The 15,090-nt window shown below is 48.3% G+C and overlaps 1 protein-coding gene across 1 annotated transcript in view; it reads left to right on the forward strand.

The window, feature by feature from the left end:
* The first annotated feature begins 433 nt into the window (after positions 1 to 433).
* LOC122373962 overlaps positions 434 to 15,090 on the forward strand; it is a 74,195-nt gene continuing 59,538 nt past the window's right edge. The window contains exon 1 of the transcript XR_006255131.1: positions 434 to 812. The gene's annotated coding sequence lies outside the window, so the exon portion shown is untranslated. The remainder of the gene's footprint in view (positions 813 to 15,090) is intronic.

Below are 15,090 nucleotides of genomic sequence, written 5' to 3' on the forward strand. Positions count from 1 at the left end.
AAAGCCTCTGGCGTCAGATATTTATGCAATAAACATTGTCGTCCTCTTCAACATTTCTCAGCAGTCTGCATCTTTTCTTAAAAATGTCTCGTTTGGGTCATCTTCGTTGGATTTTTAGAGAGTGTAACAACCTTAAAGCCTCAGTCTATTATACCCTGTCACTTAAGTGGACGGAACCGCTCGTCTTCCGGTAAGCATATCAAAGTTTGACCCCATGCACGCGCGCCCCTCAAGGATCAAACCTTTACTCCCCATCAGATGGGAGTGGGGCCACCCCCGTCCAGGTGTCCGCCCCCGTATCATTGCAGCGGCCCCGCCGACACCCGCTCCGACACGGTAATGCCCCCGAGCTGACGTGCTTGTGTTGGCCGCGCAGGCCACCGACCGGCCAGGAATTTGGCATGGCTTTATTCTGTCGGCCATCACGAGTGGTGGCGCTGGCATCATCAGTGCAGTGGAGCGCAGGGAGAGGCTCGGCAGGGCGCGACGACCGGCCGTGACCTGACCTTACCTGGAGTGACTTTTGGTGACCGCACACCGGAACTGAAGTGTGGAGGCAAAGGTGAACTCTCCTTTGCTCGCCGAGTTGCGATAGATTGCATCAGCGGGCGGCAACTGCAGTGGTGCCAAGACTCTGTGATGGGGAAAAGTTACAGAGTGAAACGCAGCAGCATTCTAATTCCATCACGAGTGAAAAGTTCCCGAGCCGGTGACTGCTGAAGTGCCGAAGCTCCTGAGAAGGAACGACTTCATTGATAGGAGTGGCCACTTGCTTTCGGAAGACTTGGTGCAGTTCAGCATGCCTGACGAGGGTGAGTTCTTTGAAAACGGAACTGCCATCTGAACAAGTTTGCTCTTACGTAACATTGAACGTGCAATAAAATAAAGCTCATAAACCCTTAACGCAAGCCGATGGAAAAATTGTATGCTCTTTTCCACCTCACTTCTCGTTGCATAATTTCATCATTTATCAGTACGTAATGGCTACATGCAGTGCACTATTCACATGCTTCACTTTTCGGTATCAAACGCAGAGAGTAGGCACTGATCTGTCGACATCAGCAATCTCTGTCCAGGTCAAACCCCAGCAGGTCGTGTATGTTGTGACCTTTGCATCAGCCCACCCTGGCATCCCTGGCACGGATTCACCAATCCAACCCATCCAATATCCAGATCCACCCACCGGCCATCACGTGTGACTTTTCCGACGTGACCTGGCAGCGGGTATGAAACTGACCCTTGTTAGTTGTATCTGCTGGTACTGAGTCACCCATGACCCACGGCCCATGGGGCTGTAGTGGGTGCTTAGTACTTATCTTACCTGTGGTATTCAAATTCAGATGCATGCTGGGAGGGACGGATTCGTTTGGTGAGGGCAGAAGCTTGAAACGACAAATATCTCCAAATATGACCAATGACCAAGGACCATGGCATTTATCGCAAACGTGTAATCAGCTTTCAACGTTTCGCACAAACTTTGGCGGTTGCTATGACAGATGGAGGATGGTACGCTAAATACTTCGAGTTTATTTAGTGCTACGTACTGACTGCACTGTCAACTAAGTGGCTATTATAGTTCATATATTGCTCGCCCAACACCGACTGCATCGATGTTTATCAAAATATTTCAGTCAGGGATACACCGGGGATACTCGTACATGTGCAAAAATAAATACGCTTTACAGAAACATTTGTTATTGATGTTTGTTACATATAATTACAATCCGCTTATAATGCGTATTCAATCTGCACTGCATCCACGGTCGCAATCCAAAGACTATGAATGACTATAAATGTGTTTTATTCCAGATTATCACTCGATAACAGACTGCGCATTTATAATTAGGACCTTTGCGGTTACGCACACAAGTCACCGATCCACGTTACCGAAGATGGCATGAACATTGCACAGTAACTTAACAATATAGGTAATTACCTAGTTTTCAGTTTTTTATATTATGATGACGTGCAGTGTGCACTGTACATACATAACTAGATGCCGGCAGCGCTCGTGCGTTGCCTTGGGCTAGAATTGGAGGATCCATAGCCCAATGACTTCATTAATAGCGACTGCGCCATGCCATCTTTCTGTTTCTAATAGCGTGTGTCTAGTTCTATCAGTGTACCGACTTTTGTGTCGCTAGATCGACGTTTCCCGGGATCAGAGGATCCCTCGTCAAAACCGTTATCCGCTCCCCGCACGCGCAGTTTGCACCACTCGGATATTATCTCGCCGGAATGTCGTGATCAAATGTATTCTTCTTATGACCTGCAAGTTTTGAACCAGTTAGAGCTGCCGTTTACCCTGCAGGCGTGGCAACGTACGAAGGGGTGCAATCGGCTTGCACGTGCATAGCTCAGGCACCACAGAGTTTAGCTCAACCAAATGTGCATTATTTTGGAGGCCTTGCCTGGGACTACCATTGAACCGATTTTGAGGTTGATAGCTTAAAATTTCTTTGAGCCAGAGGACCTCACGTCAAAACGGTTTTCCGACCCCAGCACGTGCAGCCTGCACCCCTCGCAGACGGTAACCCCCCTGGAAACTGGTTCAAGGTGTTACCGATGTGTCCCGCCAGTATGGCTTTGCCCGTGACCTCCGGTTGACCTGTAGCCTTGACAAAAAATTTCGTGTCACCGAAACTTTGAAGCGGAATAGCATGTGCCACGAAGCACCGAGCGAACCGAGGCCAGCACCAAAAGTTTACCTCGCCGGAGACGAATCAAACGGTCCCACTTTCGTCCCGATCGGTCCACCCATTTTGACTCCAGGTCCAAAAAAGCTTGGACAAACTCACTCACATACTCACATACTCACATAGGTACTCACTGACAAACAGGTTCAGCCGAACTTTTTTTTTCAGCGACCCACCAATGGGAATTTCCGGATGCAAAAGCATGCTATCGCATGCTTTTGATCCTCCAATTCTGGACTATACTAGATGCCGGCAGCGCTCTTGCGTTGCCTTGGGCCAGAATTGGAGGTACGGTACTGAAGGCACACACCGGGCCAAACCACCGAAACCCAGACTGAGCTTGGACTGAACCTGAAACCAACCGAAACATCCCAAAAATGCTTGGAAGCACGTGAGATTGGTGTGGATATCTACCTACAGTAAGATATGCACGTGCATAGTTCATGTCCCACGCACCCCAGTGCAGTCATTTTCATAGCATCCTGTAGCATGTGTCTAGTTCTATCAGTGTACCGACTTTGGTGTCGCTATCTCGACGTTTCCCGTGATCAGAGGATCCATCGTCAAAACCGTTAACCGCCCCCCGCACGCGCAGCTTGCACCCCTCGGATATTATCTCGCCGGAATGTCGTGATCAAATGTATTCTTCTTATGACCTGCAAGTTTTGAACCAGTTAGAGCTGCCGTTTACCCTGCAGGCGTGGCAACGTACGAAGGGGTGCAATCGGCTTGCACGTGCATAGCTCATGCACCACAGAGTTTAGCTCAACCAAATGTGCATTATTTCGGAGGCCTTGCCTGGGACTACCATTGAACCGATTTTGAGGTTGATAGCTTAAAATTTCTTTGAGCCAGAGGACCTCACGTCAAAACGGTTTTCCGACCCCAGCACGTGCAGCCTGCACCCCTCGCAGACGGTGACCCCCCTGGAAACTGGTTCAAGGTGTTACCGATGTGTCCCGCCAGTATGGCTTTGCCCGTGACCTCCGGTTGACCTGTAGCCTTGACAAAAAATTTCGTGTCACCGAAACTTTGAAGCGGAATAGCATGTGCCACGAAGCACCGAGCGAACCGAGGCCAGCACCAAAAGTTTACCTCGCCGGAGACGAATCAAACGGTCCCACTTTCGTCCCGATCGGTCCACCCACTTTGACTCTAGGTCCAAAAAAGCTTGGACAAACTCACACACATACTCACTGACAAACAGGTTCAGCCGAACTTTTTTTCAGCGACCCACCAATGGGAATTTCCGGATGCAAAAGCATGCTATCGCATGCTTTTGATCCTCCAATTCTGGATTAACCGTTTTCACGACGGGCTACCTGGCGAATGCACCTAATTTGACCTAATCTGCACCAAATCTCTTTTATAACAAATATCTTCATATCATGGATTTATTTCAGTGTCTTGGTTTAAATAATGCCTGAAAATTTGAAAATGAGGTGTATAAGCATCTGCGCATCCGAAACGGACAACTTTTAAGAAACACATGCCCGGATTTAAACTTCTAAAATTATTTTGAACATAAAATATTTCAGTTTGAGGGATGTTAAGGCTTCAAAGAGTAGGTACTTTTTAGGTATCAAATAGGTTCCTCTGCGAAAGTTCCGTCATGAAAACGGCTACAATGAACCTAATTTGTCCAAATCTGCACCAAATCTGCACCTAAACTGCACCAAATTGTACCAGCTGGCCGTCGTGAAAATGGCTATTGTAAGGCGAATATGCTGTTCTTCATGAGAGTAGACATTACCAGCATCATGACAGCATTAGGTCTAAATGGTAATGACACATTTGCGTGAGTGGTGTCATTCCACGTAATAAATTAGAAAGGCCTTTTACACCAAAAGTGATTTTTTGCGGCCATGAATAAAAATGATTAAAGCACTTATGCATTTGCGTATCAGTAAAAAAAAAATACAAAGAAAATCGTAAATTAGAAACCTAAAGCGCGGAATGCATATTGCATAAGTCAGTACGCAGTAACTCGAGATGTCAATCGGATAACCAACTTCTTTGTATACCGATACCAAACCGATACCAACTTTGTATTTGGTATTTCAATCGTAATGTGTTTGGTATTTTGTTGGTATCATGAACCCTCACTAATGTTTAAGAGGCTAAGAAATCGGTAAAAAAGTTGGTATTTCCCTCATTTTCCCAAGTTGGTTTGGTTTCGGTATTTCCCCACGGTTTTGGTTGGTATTTGGTTTGGTATCGGTATTCCGATTTTCCGTAATTGACACCACTAGCAGTGACACTGTTCTCAAGAACGCTGAGTGTGCACACTATGGTATTCCTGGTATAAGTATGGTATATTCATAGCACACAGAATGCCGTTCTTTCGCTATTTTCGTCAAATCTCGTACGATGACGTCGCAAAATCGCGTAGGAAATTCGATTATCTGATTTACCACGACCAAATTAAATAAGCGTCTGATCCATTACGTGTCTGGCAGCTGGGGCGGTCTTATTTGACGGCTGAATCTGCGCCGGCGAGATTCAATCTGTCGGCCTGACTGGCGGCCACTGTTCCTTCACTGCTGATCAGCCGGCCGCCCCGCTCCTATTTGCATGCGGATCAGCGATTGGCCCCGAATTAGGTGGCGCTGCCTGGCTGGATCAATCAGCCGACAGACGAAAGTCGCTAACTAAATTGGCGACATCGCACAAAAGCTGAGGGGAGGACCGTCAGATAAAGGTCGCGACGAATAATGCATCATTCATTCGTTATGCGTTCAAGAATAGCACCGTTTGTATGCTTGTTAACGCTTTTACGTTACCATTGCATGTGTGTTAATTGATTCAATAATACCCTAAGCACAAACAGCGTTGAGGTTGAGGAAGGATGGCAGGGGTGATGATAGTCTCGCCAACAGTTGAGTGTAGGACTTGTGATTTGTGTGATTGGCTCATTATTCTGTCCTACCTATGTGCCCTTTGACTCTGCAGTCTTGTTTGGTTCCCAATTGTCCTGTTCTGCTTCACATCCTGCTCCTGCTTTTCTGTCTGTGTCCTGTCTTGCCCCGTGTCCAATTTGACCGTGCCTTCTGTCTTGCTGTGTATTCTATCCCCTGTTTTGTCCTACATATGTGTCCTCTCTGCCGTCGTGTCCTGTCCCCGTGTCCTACCCCGTGTCCTGTCCGCTGCCGACCGGAGCTCCCAATGCCACGCTCCACTGAACGGACGACCCGTAATGGCCCGTGGAGGCTAACATGGATCGACATATAGAACTATGTGACCGCGGAGAGAGAGAGAGAGAGAGAGAGAGAGAGAGAGAGAGAGAGAGAGAGAGAGAGAGAGAGAGAGAGAGAGAGAGAGTGAGAGAGAGAGAGCGAGAGAGCGAGAGAGAGAGAGAGAGAGAGAGAGTGTAGAGGGAAAGGGAGTGTTCAGCTGTCATCAGAAGATGATAACACTAGAATGATGTCACTGCCATGTGACATAACATGACGTAAACGGAGCAAACCGACCGGAGCGAGGTGCTTGAGACCAGCCTGAAGCGCGCCTGTGAATGGCTTCCGCCCGTTACGTGGGATAACATACCACAGTGATGTGAGCCGCTGTGAGGTCACACGGGTCATGCTTGGCGTGTAGCTCGTCGGTCCTTAAATTGTCCGTGCTGCGGCGGGGCGCTAGGATCACTGTAGCGTCAAGACGAGTTGCAAGCTGCGTTCCGCTCGGGACAAGTTGCACAGTAGTGACGGAGTCATCTTACGTTCCTCTCTGAGGTCGGCGCAGCCGGTGAATGCAGACGAGCTCGGCTGTCGTGGTCGGAAGTAGCCTAATGGGCTGGGGTAGTCTGTTGTGACCACACTGAGCCAGCTCATATGTTTCGCCCTAATCTACCGACGGCCGCGCTTCGTCGAATGGTGACGTCATTTTAGACCCGTGGGGACTGAGGCATTTGGTTGAATGGTCAACGGCGCTGGTCACCAAAGCTTTTGTTTCAAAGTTGAACATGACGGGGATATGAATGCTTCTATAGACCATAAATAAACAAAAGTGTAGCGCTTGCGAATATTGGCAGCACATACAATGTGAATGCTTTTGTTGTTATTGTTATTCTTGGGCGTATGTGAATGTTCATTTTTGGACAAAAATTATATACGGCTACGTGAATAACTAACGTTACGGTTAGGCCCAGACAGCTAGAAATAACTTGAATGTTGAGTTTCAAAACAGCACTAGTCACACGTCATATAGCGTTTGCAATTGTTTTCTAACAAGCTGTCAGATTTCATTTAATTTCCAGGCTACTGCCTCCATGCTATGACATCTAAAGGTCAATCCTGATGCATTCAAATCGACCTCCTAAAGCTGTCGGACGGGGAACTTAATCCGCACATTTACATCCAGGATGGTGCTGACAGACATGCTACATTATGCATGGAAAAGGTCCCAGCAGACCACTAAACTGTGATAGTGTTTCAGCACGGTGCCAATACGAGCCAATGAGCCATCCGCAATCACGGACAACGTGACTGCAGTGTAAAGGTGAACCAACAGAGAGCATATTTCTCCCAGAAAATGAAAAATACATTTCTGAATTCAGCTTGACGATGATTCCCCTGTAAAAACCGACCAACATAGGCGGCGGAACGGGAAGGGCACCGGGGCACCGTGCCCCCCTTTGATTTTGGCTTTTTAACATTAGCCCTATGAGCGTTGCATGGAAAGAATGGGACCAAAAATCGGCAGTGCCCCCCCCCCCCCGCCTTAATTGAAAGTGTTCCGCCGCCACTGCCGACCAACGAATTGTTTTTTCGTACTATGTTTAGGAGAAACATCAATAAAGCTGTCCTGGCTGGCCCTTTTAGTGAACTGCAATTGTGTGCTCTCAAATAGTTACAGTCTTTTTTAATAGTGTAGGCAAAAAAAGGGTTTTAGTGCGCATTGGTATATTGATCGAACTTCGCTTGCATGAATGGAGACTTAAAAATGCAGGACTTAAATATATTCAAACCAAGATCTTTCAATTGTGGTTTGTCTAAATGATATAAACTCACATTCATGCCTATCAAGGGGCTTTTCTCTCGCCTAGCCTCATCATGTATCATCAACGCAGTGCCATGACTGATGCGCGCTATTCGTGTCATCACGGCACACCGCTGTCATCTGTCTCCCCTCCGATCCCCTCACCCCCACCCCCCTTCAGAGCTCGCGGCGCCACCACCTCATTACGAAAATTAGCGTCACCAGCGGCGGCAGCCCGTGTGACGGCGCCGGCGGATACCACGAGCCGCGTGACGCGCCCGGCTCGTGATTCGTGTGACATTTGTCGACAAATAACTGAGGAGGCGACGCTCTTCGCTGGCTGTGAGGTCACTGAACTCGCGGGTGCAGCGGATACAGTCGTGAGCCGTCATATCGAAACACGCCGATATTCGGCAGTGTATAAGTGTCCCGTCCCCTCACTCGTATACAGATAAAATGCAATCGTGTAAGTCACAATCATTTCTATCATAACATAATCAATAATCATGATTGAGCCGTCTTTATAAGCAATTGCTCAAAGCCATTGCTCAAATGGTCAAAACAAAAGCTAATGTAAAATAATTTGAGGCATTTCATATCACATGCTGACTTGAAGCCCCGTCGAACCTCGTATCTAAGCGTTGTTGCTCTGCTCAAACGTTAACCAAACAATTATGATAGCTGCTATCCCAGGCGATTTATGGCGCTTACAAGTTAGAAGACTTGCTATGTCAAGCTTTTAATCTTGTCAAATCAAAGCGCCAGCATAAACGCACAACATCCCTACCGCATTGCCTGTCAGCACGCCAATAGAAACCAGATACCCGCACTCAAAACTTTTTTACTACCTCCTGGAGAGTTCATTTTCATCAAACCCGCAAGATAATAGTATATTGAAAGGGTAACTCGCTGCTACCATTATGTGCATAGTAACGGTACGTGGTTAATATGAACTTATTCGCCAGCGAAGAGTATTATTACCATGTAAATATCAATATTACTCTCGCGATCCAGAACATCACGAAAACTCTTTCCTCCTGGGTATCGTGACTCGGGTACAGATAGTCGTTTCATGCGTGGATTTGTTTACCCTCGTGAAGATGATATTTGAAATGGAAACAATCAGCCAATCAGAAACGAGATCGGCCGTTTGCGGTTTGAAGGCCGCGCGCATCTGTCAGTTTTCGGCCGTTGGTCTCCGAGAGCGGATGTGAGCAGTGTCGGTGCCGCGCGGCGTGGCCGTTGGTGATTGTGCAGTGTGCTTGTGTGTTGTTCATCGCCTATAGAGCCTCTGTGGACATTTTATTGTAAGTACCGATGTGCTAGAGCATTGCGTGCCGTTGAGTGGTGCTAATTTGACCTGGTTAACAGGACCCCGTGCACGGCCACGTGGCCTAGTGTTGTGAGTACGTACATTAATTTTGTTGTGATGCTACAAGTTTATGCATTTTGTTGGTGACTTTGAAAAAGCCTTGCACTGTAGTGATCCAGTCTCATTATCTCACGCAGACGGGCGACCACCCAGGAACGCCGTCGCTCACTTCAAATATTGTGCGCTCTGCCTAATCCAATATGAGGGCGCTGAATGTCTTGTATTCATATTCAAATTGCATTCAAGTTGTATCGTGGTGTTTATTTACCGCTTGTGCATTGCTGAACGCTTTGTATAAATTTGTATGAATAAGTGAAGAGTCTCACAATGTTCATGGTTGGTGTGCCCCTCGTATTGTTTGTACGGAAGCCAAATATACCTACATTGTTGCTCTTGAAGCATTTTTTTTTTTAGTTGGTGAGCTCCGGTTAACAGAAGCTTCGTGAAGCTTCTGAAGGAAGCGTCTGTGGGTCTGTTACCATCCTCTGGGGGGTTTACACTAAAGGAAAGAGTAAACATTACCATGTGACAAAGGGTAGGCCATAAGAATATACTCTCTGTAGGAGGGTAAAGCATAGAGTAGATGATGCGTTACTCCCTAAAAAAGGTTCCGTTAAAGATTTACCCTTTCAAAGAGTGTAACCCAAAAAATGTTACACTCTAGACAAGAGTAAATCAAAAGAGTTTACCATTCAGAAGATGGTAAAAAACGTCTGTGTGTCATGTTACCCATCCCTGGCGAGTTTACTCTTCATGAAAGAGTAAAATTTACCATCTGGAAGGTGGTAAAAAACGTCTGTGTGTCAAGCTACCATGCTATGGCGGGTTTACCCTTCAGGAAATGGTAAAAAAGTTTTCAGTGTAGGAGGGTAAAGCACAGAGTAGATGATGCGTTACTCCCTAAAAAAGGGTTCCGTTAAAGATTTACCCTTTCAAAGAGTGTAACCCAAAAAATGTTACACTCTAGACAAGAGTAAATCAAAAGAGTTTACCATTCAGAAGATGGTAAAAAACGTCTGTGTGTCATGTTACCCCTCCCTGGCGAGTTTACTCTTCATGAAAGAGTAAAATTTACCATTTGGAAGGTGGTAAAAAACGTCTGTGTGTCAAGCTACCATGCTATGGCGGGTTTACCCTTCAGGAAATGGTAAAAAGTTTTCAGTGCGCTCTGACATTTATTCATTATACACCATCAGCCTTACCCTGAGTAAATTTTCACCGGAGGTAGGTTAAAGGTAGTGTGCCAGCTTTCCTGGACCGTATGGAGTTAATGGCCCAGATAAGGAGAACCGGATTTTTAGAACTTATCCATACCTTCAAAACTCATGGAAACGTCTTAAATTCTTCAAATTTTGAGTACCCCAGTGCGAAATTCGCCCCGACGGGTTGTCGGTCGTACCCCAACCACATTTCACACCACTATGAACAATAAATGCACACACTGAAATCGCTATTACCGATAGGCTCATCCAATCAAGTTTCGATAAACCCGTTCATCATCATCTCCTGCGGTTTCGAACACGCCTGTTAGGTGGTGCGGTAGACCGCGCCCAAAGCCAGGGCCCCGGTAACGTGAGGTAGCCGAGTCGGGGCAGCGTGCGCTGACCCAAGCCGGGGCCGCGCGTCCTCCCGGTGTCATGTGATAGCCCGGGGCTGCCCGCGGGGATGCGGTAGACCGCGCCCAAAGCCGCGGCCCCGGCTTGGGTCAGCGCACGCTGCCCCGACTCGGCTACCTCACGTTACCGGGGCCCTGGCTTTGGGCGCGGCTTCTGCTCATACTTTGTGGTGCGGTGGTGGTGCGTCGGGCCGCGCGCTCTGACTTCGGCCAAGAAAAATGCGTCAGCTGATCATTGTCATTTCTGCCACTTGCGTGTAGTGAAATGGGGTCATAACTTAAGAGATGGCTTTTTCATATCAATTATTTTACATAAAAACATATTTCAAACCATAAATAATGTTCGACAGCCAAATAAAAGAAACAATACCAATACAGGCTTACAGTTTAAGATTCGACATTGTGTTGTCTACGATTAGACAGCTGATAAGTCATTCCCGTACGTCGTAGCTCTATAATGACCTTTGCTTATTGTCACATGTGCGCCGCATTCGCGATTGTTGCCGACGCCTGTTTGCAGGTCAGCCCACTACAGTTGTTATACATATCGAAAAACCGAGAAACTTTTAGGCGAAAAAGGCACTATTCCAGGCCCATTTTTGATTTTGTTTTGCGATATTAGGTAAAAACAGAAGCTTCTTATCCTAGGAAAAATAAAATGGGAAATCATTGGAAGGTGGCACACTACCTTTAATGACAGATTGACCCTGAATCTAGTGTATTTAAGGTGACAAAATGCATCGTTAAGTGTATTTTGTTACAAACGAACAGGTAATGCGATTGTGGCTAAACACTTGTGCTCTCTATCGTATTAAAACGGTAGTAATTCAGTAATATTTCCTGCCATGCATGGGAATGCATAGTAGCAAGCGAGGGTCAAACGCTTTGTCTTATGACAAGCATCGTATTGAATATAACAAGTACAATCAAAACATTTGAACTGCAGTAAACCGGATACACAAATGCTACAAAAACTGCCTGAGTAATTGCACCATTGCTCGCTATAATGATCAAACATTTGTCATTTACGCTCGAGATCTCTTCGCAGTTAGTTATAGGGAAACAAACGCCTTCGACAACCCAGCTGAATCATTCCGACTTTGAAGAATTTCAACACTGTTGATGTTTAAAGCGCGGCGCCTCAATCCTACAGCATAACGATGTGTTCGCTACGCTCGCCTGGCGATTTTCAACGACACATTTCAGCGCGCGGCCTGAATTTCTGGTGACATTTTGTTGCCGCAGCCCGTCGACGTCTCACTCAGTGCGGCGGCACGGCGCTCAGCTTTTCACCCAAACACGAAAACCGCTGTCAAGACCCGATCAGAAGACACGCGCTCAGTGCTGGGGGGTAGCACGGTGACTGCCGGCCGCTGAAGCTTACTGTCTTGTCGGAGAGTATAACCAACTTAGGTGTTTCGCGTCTCCACTGACTGCAGGGCAATCACTTCGGTCAGTGTTGAGTTTGTTTTTTGACGGTTTACAACATCAACACGGGGAGAATATTTCTCGCCGAATCTGTGTTCGCAGACTGCGCCGGGCAGAACAGAACCAACTTCGCACGGATAAAGTTACCGAAAACTTGATTGGTTTTGTGCTCTCTGCCGGCTGCTCCACTCGCAGGAATAGGGACAGCGAAGTTTATATTTGAAAAAAGCTCGACCCAGGCCCGGATTTCGCGTTTCATAACTCACTTTTCCTCCCCGTCCGTCATCTTCCCTAGTTCTGCTTCTGACCGCAACTAGCCGCTGTTACACTGCTGCAGACTCCTTATCTCATTCGACGATAATTAACTTAATAAGAATTTCGTTTTGAAGACATCGGAGAGATAACCACCCCACGAGGTCCATTGGAAGAATTAATACCTAAGAATGGTCATGTTTCACTTTTGTCTTAGCTTTCATTATTTACGAATAATGCGTAAAATATGACTGCATGGACATGACGGCTTAAAATCAATTTATTTTTGCCTTTCATGTTCTTAACGCTCAAACCTCTCTCTCTCTCTCTCTCTCTCTCTCTCTCTCTCTCTCTCTCTCTCTCTCTCTCTCTCTCTCCCTCCCTCTCCCTCTCTGTCGCCGTCAGTTCGACCCTTCACCCCAGCCGGCCCGCGCCACTCTCCATTTCAGAGCGACTGCCGAGCGGGGTCCGTTTTTGCCAGTCGGCGTCGCCCCCACGAGGGTCTCACTTTCACCTGTGACGGGCAGCTCCGCGCACCACACCTGGTGACGGCTGTCGTCGCCTCCCTGCGACAGGCGCGCGATCGACTCTCAGACGACAATCAGACATGCATTGGTGACAATACCGGCACCGCTATCCCACCACATCCCAGCAGCTGGCGTCCAATCAATACCGCAATTAGCTCGCTCAGCTTCGACGGAAGCTAAAAGCAGAAGCAAAGGGACGCACCTCCGATGGGTGGCGGCTGTTCGCGGCTTCTATAAGAACCCATCGGTGCCGGGGGTGGGCTGCGTGCGCGGGCACTAACTGGTTGATTGGATTGGAGGAGCGGTGGCGGTGCGGTGGTGGAGGTGGTGACGGCTGCTGCTCACACTGTGGTGAGGTTTGGACCGCTCGCAGCGGTAGCAGCGGCGCCGGCTCGTGCGGCTGTTGGCGGCGCCCGGCGAGCAGAGATCGCGGTCGCGCCGTGGTGCAGAGAACAGTGACAGGTCACGCTCCGAGACACAATGGGCTGCGCTCGAACGGACTGTCAGCAGATGGCCTCGGTAGGAGTCTGTCAGGCGGCGATCGAGCAGCGGCGACGGGCGAGCTGTGGGGAAGGCTAAGCAGTGGGGAAGGCAGAGCAGCGGGGACAGGCGAGCAGCGGGGACGGGCGAGTTGTGAGGAAGGCTGGGCAGCGGGGAAAGGCGAGCAGCGGCGACGGGCAAGCAGTGGGGACGGACGAGCAGCGGGGACAGGCGAGCTGTGAGGAAGGCTGAGCAGCGGGGAAGAGGAAGTCGAATGAAAGAGGAAGTTGTCAGGAATGGTGTATCTGAGGCGTGTTCATTCTCAGTGAAATGATGGAGTATGTGTTATATCTGTGAAGAAAGGACATGTGAATATGCGTGGCTAGTTTCACATAAATTGATGGCACGGGAGTATTTTATATTCGACCTTTTTGAACCATAACCCGAGTGTGAAGCAGGGGCAGCGAGTCTGCACCTCACCGACACATCCGTGAGGAGGTGGTTTCCCCTGCATCGGCCAGTTTCTGCTGAGAACGCCACTCCGGTTATCTACCAAGGATGTGCCGAGCACATGTCAGGGACGACGGAAGCCGAGATTGTCGAGGCTCGGGGCGAGAGGTGCTTTATCAAACGCCATAGATTTCGTGGAGCGGCCACCGCTCTTCTTGGGTCACTGCGCGTTTCAGTGCAGTCTCAGAGACCCATTGAAATCCCGCTATTGCAGCGCACTGCTGTATAGATCCGACCGCTGCTATCTCAATTCACCCGTCGCGGTCTCGTTGGACCGTCGCCCTCTGGCCGATTATAATGCCCGCTCGGCTCGCTTTATTCACTGACGTCTCTGCGCCGCAGTTTGACGCTCCTCTCCGCTGCCCTGCCACGTCGGGCGTCGTTTTCGACACGAGGCTGAAGTGCACGTGACGTGCACGAGAGAGGGGTAAGGCAGCTGCCGGGGCCACGAGACGGCCTGTTCGTCCGCAGCCGGAGAACGGTTCAATCAACCCACGTTCCACGTGTCCCGTGCCGTCAATTTCAAGTGGCGGTACAGCAAACCCGCGGACTGGGAGATACCAAGCAGAGGGAAGTACTGAAACCCTTTTTGTTCTATTGATCAAGTCTTTGTACGCCCTGTATGCCGCTCATATAATTGTGCATCAACCACAACATTTCGTTCAGTCAATCACATCTCGATAACTTATTCTGTTGAATAACTATATTTTCGGGTGTTCAAATCAGCTTGCAAATGACCAGCACCTACGTTAGATCCACTAATGCTTGATCACTGAAGTGAGTAATGAAATTCTCCTGCACTCCACCACATCAAAGTCAGGCCGAAGCATGCAGGTGGCCGGTGTGCTGTCTTTGACAGGGTTCTGCAAATCCGAAATCGTGTGTAGAAAATGACCACACAGTTCGCTCTTTGAAGCTGTGTCGTGCATTGACTCTCAGTCATAACATGATAGCCACGCCACTGATCTTGAAGGCAAAAGACACATTTAGGGCAAATCGCGTAGCGAATGAACGAATATCGTTGGTGAGAATTAGAGCCGCATTGAATTTTGGGTCATTGAAATAGTGTCGAATGCCTCTCAATTTCATGACTACTATAGCCGTTTCACGACGGCCATCTCGCACACTTTTGGTGTGATTGGCGGCGGAACGGGGAGGGCACCGGGGCACCGTGCCCCCTTTGATTTTATTTGCCGCAGATTTGCCGCAGATTTGATCAAATTGGGTTCAGTGTGT

Source organism: Amphibalanus amphitrite, unplaced genomic scaffold (genome assembly GCF_019059575.1).
Source record: "Amphibalanus amphitrite isolate SeventyFive unplaced genomic scaffold, NRLGWU_Aamphi_draft 001579F_arrow, whole genome shotgun sequence".
Taxonomy (NCBI): domain Eukaryota; kingdom Metazoa; phylum Arthropoda; class Thecostraca; order Balanomorpha; family Balanidae; genus Amphibalanus; species Amphibalanus amphitrite.